This window comes from Saccostrea echinata, unplaced genomic scaffold (assembly GCF_033153115.1).
Source record: "Saccostrea echinata isolate AGI-Se365-2 ecotype Australia unplaced genomic scaffold, CSIRO_AGI_Sech_v1 ptg000047l, whole genome shotgun sequence".
Taxonomy (NCBI): domain Eukaryota; kingdom Metazoa; phylum Mollusca; class Bivalvia; order Ostreida; family Ostreidae; genus Saccostrea; species Saccostrea echinata.
The window spans coordinates 1,737,424-1,752,916 of NW_026889796.1; the positions used below are offsets into that span (position 1 = coordinate 1,737,424).

Genomic DNA, 15,493 nt, shown 5'->3' on the forward strand with positions numbered 1-15,493 from the left:
ATAACACAGTATATTCATATACCAGTCATGAGTGTCATGTGTTTCATGCTTAAGTCTGATGTAGTCTACAAAGGTCCATGAAATGAACCCAAAGATCCCAAAAGGGTTTTTTATGCAACTAAAGAAGGATATAAGAAAATTCTTAAATGTACGTAGAGTGTAGTTTAAATAACAAACCTAAGAAGAAGCCTTTCAGTTCTACTCAAGGTAATTATATCTCAAAACAGAAGCACAAAACTGCCCAGAACAATTTGTTAAAACAACATGATTGATTGTAATAACTATAGTGTTTATAGAAGGATTAAAACAAGTTTGCTTTGTTCTTTGATTTATAATTAATAAACTTATAATAATAATTTTACAAAACTGTTTTTATATTTATTTTAAATTTATTTTTGAATTTTGTATAAGATTGAAAGAATTAAAGAAATAAAAAAAAATTAACTTCGTATTTCCCAGTATTTCCCAATATTTCCCAATTTAGAGAAAATCTGTAGTACTGTATACAGGGAAAATTTCACCCCCGTTTTATTTTCGCCCCTTTCGCCCTCGTTGTCAGTGGGCGAATTTAAAACGGGGCGAATTCAAAACGGAAAAAAAAACAAATATCACAGAATGCATCCAACATGGTAATATTTCATTTTAATCAACACATAATTATAAAAGATCATTAAAGTTTTTTAATCAAATGGACGAGCTAAAACAGAAAGTAAATCTGCACAAATATCACTTCTTAATTTTTTTTTTCATAAAACAAACTATTAATCGATTATAAAATGCACATTAAATACAGAAAGTTTACACACGCAAGTATCAATCGTTTTAAAATGTCGTAAACAATAAATCACTGTTCATCACTGATATATAAAATAGGTCATCGTTCTATTCTACAAATTACGACTTTAGATTCCAGCAGCTTCGAAAGCCAATTTTATCAATTCACTGTCCTGAATAGCTTCATGAACACGTACTAACCATTCTGCATGTAGAGGTTTTAAGACAGACAGTCGTAGATCTACGGATTCATTGTCCTTGCCCTTTTTTACGCTCTGATAAACACGATCTGCATACCAGTCATTGAAGGCTTTTTTGAGTGCGTCTTTGTAAGGCTTGTTGATTTTGAGGTCTAAAGGTTGAAGTTGGTCAGTACAACCAGCAGGAATGAAAACAACAGCAATGTTTGCTTTCTTCAGTTTATCCAAGACATCGGGTTGCCTATGGGCGCTAAACACATCGAAGATCGCCAATGCTTTCTTTTTCAATGGCAAGTTTAGATCACAACGCACATCATTCACATATGGAATAACAACCTTGTCTATATATCGGAGCATTGTCTCAGTCGTTGACCAGTGATTTTCCGAGTGATAAATATCCCATCCCAGTGGAAATTTAAACTTTGGATGACATTGATCAGATATGCCCTGGTAAATTACCTAAAATACGAAATTTAATCTTTTAATACTAATAATGCCTTGGATATGTTGAAATAAAACATCAGAAAAAATCTTTCAAAAGCAATACCGCTTGGCTACACTCAAATTAACTCTAATTTTATATTGTCAGGTAGAATATGAAACTAGTCATTTAGAAAATGTTTGTTTGTTTAGCAATTAAATAACGTTAACATTCTAACTTAATTAAAACAGTATCATGATTACCTAAGGGGGGAGCAGTAAGCCAGATCGTGTGATTGTTAGCAGTGCTGTGATTTGACGTTTGTCATTCAATCCAACAATGTTGATTTGCTTTGAACCTCCTTCGTCCATAGTCCACTGACCCCCGGGAACAATAGGAACTCCTGTCTGATCCCAGTTTAAAATTAGTTCGTCTGGGATGTCGTATTCGGTAATCGTCGTTTGAATCCGTTCAAGGAAATCATTTTTCAATTTGGGGAAGTCAGCTGGGACTGTTCTTGCACTTTTAGTGCCCTTACGCCTAACAAAAGCCATGCGGTTAAGAACTGATTCAGCCCAAGTTTTTGTTAAGTCAATACGCTGCAAAAGGTTTTTGTCATGGTATTTGAGAATTCCAGTTGCTGCAGAAATTACAATTTGTGTGGAAACAATCCCACCTTCAAATCGTAATTGTTTTAAATATTCTTTTAAATTCTCGTCATATTTTCCCAATAAAAGGGGGCGTCCTCTGTCATCTTCGGGTAACTCCGTCAGTTCTTCTTTAGAAAATAAACATTTTCGCAAATATTATGCTTTTATGCTTCGAAAAGTGCTCTTGCTAACGGGACTTCCAAGTTCCTTGGTAAATTTTCGGGGGGGGGGGGGGAGGGGGGGGGGCATTGGCAACACCGTTTTCTACAGCACACTTGGCCATTTTTGCTCGAACCTCGGGACTGTAATTGTTGTAGTTTCCCCGTTTCCTCTTTTTTCCGCCGCTTCCGATAATTTCGTCATAAACTTCTTCATTAGCTTGTATAAAATCGGGTTTATCAGTTTCAGGAAATAACTCCGATTTTCTTTTCGGTGTTCTGCTCAAATATTTGAAGAAAGTCATCCTCGATCGGCAGAGACTTGACCACTAGTACTAGTATTAATGATTTTAATGTATAAATTTGAGACAGGCAGAGGTGATAATTGCTTGAGTAATATTCACATACAGTTCATACGGGGTAGAGCTATTTTTCTGTATATGGCGAAAAAGAGTTATTGTTCTTTGAAGGAAATAAAACATAATAGAGTTATCTCTCTTTGACACAACTACGCTTGGGCGAATTTAAAACGGGACAAAATCTTTTGCTAGTGTGATAGGGCGAAAATAACACGGGGCGAAAAAAACCCTGTATACAGTATTTCCCGGGACGGGAAATACCGGTATTTACCACTGGTAATTCCCATCCCTGGTATTTCCCGGCCAACCCTGGTCATCCTGTCTTTTGATATGTAGAAGTGAAGACGTGATATTATAGAAAATGTAATAAAATGTATTTTTGTTTCCTTTTTACATTTACAATGTCAGGAAAATAAATCATTTACTTTATTGTAAATTGCAAAATGTGTTGATAATTTAATTTTGTCCGTTTTGTAACTATCTTGTTTATTATTATTATGCTTTGTAATTATGATTGCTCATCCCTATTCTGAATTAAAGGTTTTCTTATTCTCCCCCCCCCCCTACAACCCAACAAAAAAAACTTTGTGTTCCGGTACGTAGAGGTTGCAATGGATACCAGATCAAATTTCTAACCAGTTCCAGATTTACTTTATATACAAAATATATTTACTAATATTATTCTTCTCTACGTATTCTTATTTAATGGCCGAAAATTTGACTTTTACTCTTGTCACGATTTGTTTTTTTTGTACTTTGTGACCACAGATTGTATTTCATTTCCCCAAATTAATTTAAAAATTCTCTGATCTTTACCGGTTCCAGGCACTGTAAGACTCTTTACAAACTAATGAAGATAATTTGAGAAATTTGAGAAATTTATGTAGTGTAAAGGGATTTAAATATTAATTTTTCTATCTATCCATCTAATATATATATATATATATATATATATATATATATATATATATATATATATATATATATATATATATATATATATATATATATATATATATATAGGCTTGTTTAAAAAACAAACCAAAACTTTCAAAATGTGTCCACTATATACTATTTTTTCGTTGTCAAAGCATCTACTAAATGCGTATTTACGGAATAATCGTTAAAAATCAACGACTCGCAAGCATTTTTCGATCGGTCCACAGAATACCACCACTTCGAAATTTTCACTAATGAAACATCTATTTGAGGGCATTTTATATGCACAAAATTTCGATTGTGGTATTGTGCGGATTATGAACCAAACGCACCTTGTCCTTTATCTCATTTAGGGTGTGCCATTTTTTTTTAATTAATTTAACCTGTGGGGAAAATCCTAAAGTAAACCCTTCCTCTGAAAAATTGTGACCGGGAAAACAATAGGCTTTTATATTTCAGACAACATTTCTCGACCTCGGAGGTTATCCTGCATCATTCACGACAACAAGGACTTTATTTCTATTCTACTAACAGCTCTAAAATTTGGCTGATCGTTTTCTCTATAGAGAAACGAATTAGGTCACCATGTCGCGATTTTGCTGTTCCATTTAACACCAGAGTCAATTTGTTTGTTTACTTGTGTATCGATTGCATAAAATGCAGACGGTTTCAGCTTTCGTTGGATTAAAAATATCCTTTAATTATTTATAAATTTGTTTGTAACATGTATTGGTTAATTTTTTATGAATGTAAAATAACAAAATCAGTTGTCTATTTCATTGCTTTATCAGTAAAATCACGGAGTGTAAATGTTGTGGGGAGGTCCGTGGAACAACCCGACCTGGCTATAAAAAGGATATTTATCAGCTGTTTCAGGCAATACACACTATTTAGACTGCGTAAGACGACACATCGATATGGTCTAAATAAGTAGTAGAATTTACATTGAAATATTTATTTCAACTGTACAGGTTTGACATGTGTTTCTGATCTGATAATTTTTTGATGACGTTCGTGATTTATTGGAGAATAATGTCCGCGGCATTTCTTTGATCTCGTCAATAACTGTGGTAGAAGTGTAAATAATGGCCTAACAATTAATCAAGTGGAAGACCTTTTTGTTTATTTGGTTGGTTGGGTGGTTGTTTTATGTCCCTTCGAGGATTTTTCACTCATATTGAGAGACGCCAATACTTGGCGATGGAGGGCTGCAAATTTATACCTGCACTTACGGCCTTTAGCGGTGAGGGATCTTTTTCGTGCCAGCACCTACTGCGACACGGGACCTCGGTTTATACAGTCTCATCAGAAGGACTGTTCACCACGCTGCACGGTGCATTCAAACCCGCGACGTAAGGATCAACTCCTTACGCCGCGACACTAGAGCAAACGTTGACAAGTGAAAGAACTAAAACAGATTTTATTTGGGGGGAAATTCTTGCTATCATCAAGATGAAAGTTTCCTTTTGCTTTGAATATGTAATGTTTCAGTAGTTCCTCTAAATAATATACATTTCATTTCGTCTTGTGACCTAAGATTGTCTTTTTATTGAGAAAATAGTAATTTTTCACAAACTAACCAATAAATATCTTACAAAGCTTTTCTTTTTGTTAGATTTTGTCAACACCTGAAGGCAAAATGCTAAAAACAGAAAAAAAGAAGATTTTCTGTTTTGATTTTGGAATGCGTTAAGTGTAAATGTATTATATCCATAGCCAGAGAAATAAAGAAGAAGTCTTGTTTGAATGATTCATTTGTCAATCTAAGGTAAAAGGTACTTAAAACGGACTGAGTTTATTGTTCATATTATGCGATGAATCTTAAACTTGAAATTTCTCTGTCACGCAAAAGACAAAAACCTTTGATTCCTAAAACAATTTTCCAAACTTAAAGATAAGTCAAAAACAAAATGCGTCATTATTCATTGCTTGAGTACTATTTGACCTAACTGAGAATTGATAAGATATGTTGTAGTGCATGTTTTTCAATATAAGACGAAGCAAAAGTATCGCAACGAAACTTAAGAAAATTCGAGGGCATTCAGATACTACTGTGACAAGATATATGGAAAACTTGTTCTCTGGCGACTGCTATTAGGTAAAACTAATTTATACATTTAAACGACAAATTTTCAGTGTTAAAACAAAAACAAAATTTTCAATTGAATAACAACTGCTAGGTACATGTTATTTAGGCGTAATGACAGCGGAGTGTTTTTTTCCCTGTGGTGATTGTCCCTACAGAAAATCCTTTAATAAAGAATGGAAAACTTTCTGGTTACGCAGAATGTGCGGATAGGTATGTATTCATCCGCCAGCGATGTAAGTTATAGGTACCCTGAGTTACGCAGAAGTTAACACTGCTCAGATTGGTTTGAAATAAAAAAAAATCTGAGTCAGCCAAATTCTAGCAAAGAAATGATAATCCATTGTTATCAATATTTAAAAAAGCTCACAAAAGGCACAAAAATGGAATGATAGGGTTGAAATATATTTTGTAGCTACGAATTGGATAGCAAAGATTTGTTTCAGACCAAAATATTATCGATCTTGTTTTGTAGAAGAGATTCTTCTGTTTATCAAACATTTTTGATCAATAGATATACCTAAATAACTGGTTCGAACTGTCCCTATAAATAAAAAGAGTTCTTGTATGACGTATAAAATTTGAATTTCCTGAACCTTTTCAAACACATGTATCATGGTTCAGATACACATACGTCTAAATTGTCGTGATTGTTACACAATTCCCATGTACATTTATAGATTTCTTGTTTGCTTTTACACATCCATATATAATCAGTAGAAATCGTTTCATATACATTGAAAGGCTCTATATTTTATTTTTTATTTTGCCAAGTTTCTAAGTTTTATTACTTTTTCCTCTTAACTATCATTTACTTTAAAGAGACACCGTGACGGAAAAACGGGAAAATTGACAAAAGTAGAATTTTTGCAAGACACATGCAAATTTTATTCAATTCTTGAAAGTATTAGGTTTCAGAAAATTACAGGTTTCAGAACCTAAAAAATCTACTTTTATGGAAAAAAATATAAGTAAAAATAATTTTAGTTTGCCCCAACACGAAAATATTGCTTCACTTCTTCCTCTTTAAGGTACGCATGCGCAGAAAAGTTGAAGAAGTTACCATGGTGTCAATTCCACGGATATAAATGTCGTATGATCGAGGATTTTGATATAATCTTCAAAAAAAAGATGATCATAACTTATTCCTCACTTTTGATTGTTCCAATTCAATGTTGTTTACAAGTTTCACGCTAAAAATAAAAGACACATGACCTTGACATTGCTGTCATTGACGATAACAACCAAGCCATAGATACAACTTTTCTTTTTCCGGCACTTACATTCTGCAGTCTTTTCTTGCTTTTACCGTGCAGTTGAGATCTCAAAACTTCGCCTTATTCATATCTCTCATAAATCTTTAGCTTTATGATACAATTATCTTAAAAGAAACACATGATACTGACTCACTGTGTAACTTTAAATGCATCTGATACTTTACATAATCATCTTTATTAAAAACGCATCTAGAAACAAATTTTAAATTCACACGGAAAAAGTGTGGGTCTTTCTTTTAATACACAAGGTTAACTGTAATTTCCTTTATCAAAGAAAAAAAAACACTACTAAATAATCAAATTAATTTTTAAAAGTTATGATAACTATATATTTTTTGGACTGTCTATTTATGGCAATTTAGATACATTTTGAATATTCATAAATTTTATATCAAAACTACAAAATAAATTACACATATATGTGTAAAATCAAAAAGATTATGAATTTGCTTTAGTCTTATCTTGTAGAGATCCCCCGCATTGTGCGTCAAATTATCCGTCGCCCTGCATGAATGACACAAAGCACGAGTGTTCCAATGTTTGCAGTTTTTGTCAAGACCAAGCAGGTACAATTTTAGAATAGATGCTTTTTATCTATCTTATGAATACACAGGAGGTACATAACTTCTTCACATATTTTATTTTTAAACGGCAATGATTTCAATAGCCATTCTTTTCTTTATCTTTAATGAAAATTCAGTCATTGCAGTTTTAGGTCTTCTTATTTTTTAATCATACTGTTGTTTCAATTTTTTTTGTGGGGATCTTATTTCATGGTTTTGACGTAAGATTTTAAGTACGAGTGCAGTTTCCTTATCATTCTATCATAGGTAAAATTTGTCGGTCAATGAACAATTTTAACAATTTAATAAGAAGCAGTGACCATCCCTGTCGAGCGGTCACACCCGCCGTGAGTTCCTTGTCACTATCTAGTAGACAGAGAATTAATTCATAGACAATTCGATGATAAAAATGGCCAAACAATTTGTATAAAAAAAATGTCAGTCAACATTCGATGTAATGATAGTTTTTATTTGTAAACAAGGGCATTGTATTGACCATAGAATTTGCAAATTGTTGACTTTACATGAGATCGTTTGTACCCTGGTATCAACGATTTGGCTGTATGCCTGCATAGGTTTAGAAATTGTTCGTATGCAGAATATGTTCTTTAAAAAAACGAATCAAATGGGAGTCATATATACCATATCCAGGAGATAATGATATATCTCTTCTTATATAAAGTAAGTTGAAGATAGAAATGTTGAAGTCATCACGTTAATGATAAAGTTTATTTTGTTAGTTTGCATTCAATGCATTTCTCAATTAAAACATCTCAATATGAAACAGATGTTTCAGACTCTGTGGTGTTTTTTAAATAAATTCAAGTTCAATGGCATATATCGAATCAACATATGAATTTGACCAAAAATCAATAACATCAAAAAGTACGACTTTAATTTCATCACTTTATGAAACCATTCCCCCAGGATTCAAGTCCAGTCTTTTTGACATCATAGACAGCTGCTTTTTCAATAAAAATAAAACTCTTAAATTTAATTACCTTGTCATTTGACATTTGCAAAGTTATTTTGTTGAAAACATTCTGATTGTAAACACAGGTACTCTGAAGTTGATATCAAAAAGATGCTTGAGTATCTGATTGACAATATCTATGTGGTTTTTGAAGTAGATATTAAATTGACAATATCTATGTAGTTTTTCCGAGATCAAGTCTTCCAATAATCTGTCGGAATTCCCATGGGTACTAATGCTCTACGTACGAAAAATTTCTAAATCGAGACAAGCTATTGATAAAAAAATTGATGTAACAAGAATATCAACAGTCTCGTTTGAAGTCAACATTTCAAAAATTCTATGGTCGATACAATGACCTTTTCAGCAAATACAATCTGTCAATTCGAATGTTGACTGACGTTTCTCCTACAAATTGTTAAACCATTATTTTCACTGAATTATGTACGGATTTTTCATTTGCCCGATCATGACAAGGAGCACACGGCGGGTGTGTCCGTTCGACAGGGGAAGCTGACTCCTACATGACACCTGGTCCCACCTCTGATATTTTTAGAGGTCGATCCCTATTTCTTTCTGTTCCAAATCTCTATTGTTTCAACGGATTTTGGTCGTTATCTTCATATTTCTTAAATGAATATTGTTTATTGATAAAACATCGTCGATTTTTTTAAATGTCGAATTGAAGGCCACAGCAAGAGACTTCTTTTATGTAGAAGTTTTTGAATAAATCTGCTTCATACGAATATACAAACAGGTTTCCGTCTTAAGAGGCACAATTAGATTCCATGGGAATTCCAGCAGATTTTTTGAAGATCTTTTTTTTTTTATTTACATTGTCCATTGTATACATAAACATGCATATAAATGTCTACAAAAACAGTATACAATGGATTTTTTTGCACAGACACACACACACATTCATACAGACACTCACACTTATCGGATTAAGCTGGAAATATGATGAAGAAATATGAAGGCTGCTTTAAGAGGACAGAAATCATTATATCTGTTGTTCACATATTAAAAAAAAATACAAACAATTATTGAAAAAACAAATATAAAACATTCCATAATATTCCATAGATTGGTTAAAAAGAAAAACATTTCAACTGGGTTCAAAAATTTTCTTCCATAAGTCCCATTTCTTTTCAAACAATGATAATTTAGAGTTATAGATTGATACACTTCTCTCGTCTCAATGTTATATTTCATTTTTTCTAATGATTTACAAGGCCAAAAAAGTTTGGTTTTTTACATTGTGATAAGCAAGAAAAAATATACTGCTTAGTGTATAATATGATAAAGTTTATAATCATGTTATCTTTAGTGAGTGGTATTTCACCTAAAATAATATTTTTAATATTAAAACCAATTCTTTTAGAAGTTGTTCTACAGATATGCATACTCAAATTTCTCCATAAATCCACTATTATCATTACAAGTTACAAATACATGTTGGATAGTTTCAATATCCTCCTTACAAAAGTTGCATGAATCAGATGTTTTAATGTTAACTTTTTTAAGATAATATCCAACAGGAAGAATTCTATGAAGAAGTCGGTATTGAAACCACTGTACAGAAGAATCATTTGTAGTCTTGAAACATACTCGAAAAACATCTTGTGTGCATATATCATTCACTCCATGGGGAGTCAACTCTACATTCCACTTTGAAATTGCTGTAAGTTGCATACAATTTTTGTTTATGACATTATAAATAATTTTTGTACATTTATTATTTAACATAATATTTTCATAATAAAATGGTAAATAAGGCAAACAACTTTTCTTCATTGATGTTCTCTCAATTGCCAGATTTTTAAAGCATTTTGCAATAGCACAAATGACACTATTGAACTGCATTACATTTAAAGTAGGAATATTAAATTTTTGTTGAAAAGCAGACTTTGAAAGAAAAAAACAATCATCAGACAGGAAGTCCCCAACAGTTTTAACACCTTTAAGATACCAATTTTTTATTAAAATACTCTTACTATCAATCTTTATGTTTGAGTTGTACCATATTGGAATATTACAAGCTTTATATTTCATATCCTTGTCATGTTCCATCTTTTTCATTACATTTTGCCAAGAACTAAAAACATCAAGCCAAAAACGATTGTTCTTTGTCATTAAAACATTAGAGATATACTCGTCTCCAAAGCCTAAAAATTGTTTTATAACATCATTTCCATTAACTGCCAAAAACATATCTAACCATGGTTTATTTCCTGTATTCAACAGTCTTTGGACCCAAGTGCATTTTAGAGATTTTATGAAGTTAAAAATATTTACCATTTTTAAACCTCCATATAGATTATCTTGAGTAACTATATTTCTCTTAACCTTATCACATTTTGATTTCCATACAAATTCAAAGATATCTTTATTTAATGAGGAAATTTTGTCGCTGCTAGGTGTAGGAAGAGAAATAAATAAATGATTCTGTTTTGGTAAAATTAAAGTTTTTACAACAGTGACTCGACCAATAGGTGTTAGTATTCGTCGATTCCACTGTTGAATCAAAGATTTTATTTTGGGTAGAATAATATTATAATTTGTGTCAGTAATAGTTTCTAAGTCTACAGAAAAATTAATACCCAGCAATGAGAAAGTTGTTGACCCCTAATCTAACTTCCATCTTGGATGGTGAAAAACTTAATTTGAAATTTTTCTTCGAGCCAATCCAAATAATTTTTGTTTTATTACTATTTATTTTTAACCCAGACAACCGTGAAAAAAATCCAAGGTATCAAGAGCAGCAAAAAGTGATTTTGGTGAACCATCGAGACAAGCGAAGTGTCATCAGCATATTGGGAAATTTTGTGTTCTTTCTCCTGAATAATAATGCCCTTTATGTCTTTATTTTGTTTCACAAGAATAGCAAGAATTTCAGCACAGAGGAGAAATAAATAAGGTGCAACGGGATCTCCCTGTCTATAGCCTCTCTGAATATGGATTTGTTCAGATAAATGTCCACATTGTAGAACAGATGCTTTAAAATTAATTTGTATTTAAAATTTTGATCCAATCAATAAATTTATTCCCAAAACCGTGATGGAACAATAGAACATAGCAACAGTGCTTGACGACGGGAGACATTCTAAAATGTTGAGTTTACATGTATGCGCGCAGGGTTCATTATTATATGTACATCTATTTGTTTTAAACATGCAGTATGATATAATAAATATTGCATGTCGTTTAGGGTAACATCAAGACTTTACATGCGTGTCAAACGAGACACTGGCCGAGCTTGAGAATGGTTTACGAGGGGTTAACATACAGTATTTTTAAAGTGACTCTTTACAGCATTTGTTCTTCTTTCTTTTTTTTTTCGAATCGGAGTTTTAATTGGGCATAACTAAACCTTTAATGACGTCAACAAAATGAACATTTTATTTACGAAGTGATAATGTCATGTACATCTTTACACACGTTTGTCCCTCTTGCCAGTAGAAACTACCCCATTTTTGGATAGATCTTCATTTTTCACACAACGGCAAACAGATTTAATTAACATTTGTTAAATGATAATATTACCTCCAATGTGTTTATCGGATGGATTTTATTATCGACCACACTGATAAAACCAACCAGTTTTGTTTTTCTACCTCTTCTCCAATTACGTGAAGATAGGAAACACATCACTTCAGATATAAAAATCATATCTTATCATAAACCATTTCAGATATAGGCATGTACAATTCAACGAATATATACATGTATTGTCATTAAAATCAAAAATTTGTTCCTAAAATAATTAAATTTAATAAATGTAAATACACAAACAAGCAAAACATTAATGTAACAGGAGTATCGAAATGTATGTCACATGTAACTAATTGTAATTCATTTTAATTGACAGATGGGTTAGGGTTATGTGTGAGTAGCATGTCTCGGTTTAAAAATTGATCGTACTTAGATCATGCTTTTCAGTAGCGAATAAGTCGGTAGACATAAACACCATATGCAGGTGATAGCGGAATACTACTACATGAATAAAGAAAGTTGATAATGAAAACGCTGAAGTCACAAATTGGTTGTTTGTCGGCCTTTGTCGTCTGTAGTCAGTAAAACATCCAAATATAAAGCAGATGTGGAAGACTATGCATTGTCTTATATTTCAAGTTCATTAGGATAAATGGAGTCGACATATAAATGGAGATAACTATAAGTGTTAATTAATATAACTGAATGTCGAGTTGAAGGCCATGGCAAGTGTTTTCTTCTTCTCATGAAAAGTGTTTTGATAAATTCTGCTTCATACGAATATAAAAACAGATCGGCTAAAAAAGAGTGAATGTGCTTCATTTTTACATATCACTTTTGTGTGATGCAAGATGAGCTTTAAAGGAACAAAAGTAACCAATCCTATATTTTCACCAAAATGGCTAGTAAATCTGTCATTTGTTATTTGATATGTTTATAATTTTATTTGGAAACGAACTTTCTATAATTTTCTGCTCACAATTTATTGCTATAAAACGAAAGCACATTCTAGTAATTCTGTCAGACTGAAAAAAAATTATCTCTACAGTTAAACCCTATCTTGATTTGTTTTCAGAAATAATATATTGTGGAACAAACTTTTAAAACAATCTTTAGAATATCAATCATCATTAGGATAAATCTGGACTCTCTCCCGTTTTATTAAACAATCTCTAATTACTGACTTTACAAAATTAGCTTCAATTGGAAAAAGAAAATAAAACGGACAAACACCAAAAATTATCAAACGAAGTTCAGCTAAATTCCTTAATCTTTTAAAATGACGTTCTCTAAAATTACAAATTCCATGAAAGATGCTCTAAGTATTTTTTTTTCAACGCAGTTTTTAAGATTGAGAATGTCTTTCAAAAATACTATTAGAATATATTTTCACACCATATTAAAACTTTACCTGTCTGGTGGCTGCATTGTGGATTGAAATGACTTTGCTTGGTATCGCGTGAGACGGGGAAGAAGGAAGATATCTCTAGACTTTTTTCAAGATTACAGAAAAAGAAAGTAGGCTTCAAAAAGATAAAAGTGTTTTTGGAAATTGTATTGGAATTTTTATCATTACAAAGGCGGATACTAGTATATATAAATACATGACATCAAGTTAAGATATGAAACATCTATCCATTGAGTGGTACTCATTGGATAAAGGAGTTGTAAACATGATAAAATGTGTAATCACTACTTTTACAGGAGTTGTTATGTAATTTTTTTGTAATCTACAGATAAAATTTTAATTCTGACAAAATACAATGCAGATACTGTCGATAGTGGTGTGTAAATAACACGTTATCATGAACACAATGTATATATATAATGAACACATTGGCACTCAATATAAAGAGAACATATGAACTGTAATTTCAAAGTTCGTATGTTTATGACGTCATGATTAATATCAGATAATTTATCCCACAGATAAAACAGAGTGACAATTTGCAAACAAACAAAAGTTAAGAAAAAAATCCTAGACTTTCTCACGATACAGATGAAAACAGATGAAAATATGTTTGACAGTGCCACCGTTGGGGGAGCGAACTTGTGTACATGTATTTGTTATCATCAAACACCTTTTTATACACTTTGTTATACACTTTTAACTTAGATTCACTATTAATCAAGCCGCAAGAGACATTTGGAATTTTGAAGGTCCCACGTACTCAGTCAAGACTCCGTCACATCTAATTTGTTTGCTACTTGCTTTTCCATACTACATAAAAATGGGTGGGTAGTCTACCATCTATCTGCAATTTCCATTAAAGCAAGGCAAGGCAACTTTCACCTTTATTTGTGACTTCTAATATGTATAATTAATTTTGTCTAACTATCACAAGAACATACTTCGGGAAACCAAAAATGATTAAATGATATTAAATTTGAAATCCCTTTCTTTTAATCTTTTATCTTTTAAACAATTTTTTATTCTAAAATTCTTTTTTAAAAAAAAAAAAGGGATTCTTTAATTATCAATTTTTTGCTACTTAATTAAACTATACCTGGTTGGTTCAATTTGAAATTTGAAATTTCTTTCGCTTTTTAATCTTAAAAAAATCTTTAAAACAATCTTTTATTTTAAAATTCTAAAAATATATACTTTGATTTATAAATTATTGTTACTTAAATTTACTATGATTACCTTTTTAGTGGTTGCATATTAGATTGATAAGATTTTGTTGTTGCGTCCAATAAGGAAGATGCTCAAAAGTTTTTTTTAAAGATAATAGAAATAGGAAGTAAATTCTAAACAAGCTATAGTGCAGCATATTGAATTGGTGTTCAGGATCGATGATGTAATTTTTTTTTTCAAAAATCAACTAAAATCATTCTTCTATAAGTATAATGAATAAGTTTTACTAAATAGATTTAAACTTTTCATTCAAAGTTTCTCAATTATGTCCTATATAGCAATAAAAAAAGTAATAAACATTTGTTAAATTTATATGGGTGATTTCAGAAAGATAGAATATTAAACATCATAGACAGTTTTAAGTTTACAATTTTTAAAGATAAATTTTGCATCATTTAATATTTAAGACCAAAGTTAGCCCAAAGACATTATTAGATTTGAGCACGTACCAACTTCATGTCATATCCAAATGAAAACCTAAAAAAATGGGGTTTTTTTGTTTTTTTTTAAAAGAAAATTATATATTTTACGAAGAAAAATTGCACCATTTAGACTCCGTTATGGAAATGCAACAGTCTCAAACCTTCCAGATGCTTTCCATACATATCAAGAAAGTCTGATCTTGTGACCTACTTCAAGTCCGCCAAAACTGAAAGCCAATGGATAGTCATATAATGGAAGACATTTGCAAATGCAAATATATATATATATATATATATATATATATATATATATATATATATATATATATATATATATATATATATATATATATATATATATATATATATAAATGGGAAATGGTATTCATTTCCTCGGGAAAATTTGAAACTTGCAATTCTTCACATCTTAAAAATTAATTTCACCATTAATAAAGCATAACAAATCACAGCTTTCGACACGTATAGAAAACCGCACTATTGTTTGATCTCGGACCTGGTATCAGCCTGAGCGGTTGGT

At 31.4% G+C, this 15,493-nt stretch overlaps 1 long non-coding RNA gene across 1 annotated transcript in view; it reads right to left on the minus strand.

The window, feature by feature from the left end:
* Positions 1–14,559, minus strand: part of LOC133202800 (uncharacterized) — a 153,335-nt gene extending 138,776 nt beyond the window's left edge. Inside the window, exon 1 of the long non-coding RNA XR_009723307.1 lies at positions 14,543–14,559. This is a non-coding gene — a long non-coding RNA (uncharacterized LOC133202800). The remainder of the gene's footprint in view (positions 1–14,542) is intronic.
* Positions 14,560–15,493: the final 934 nt, after the last annotated feature.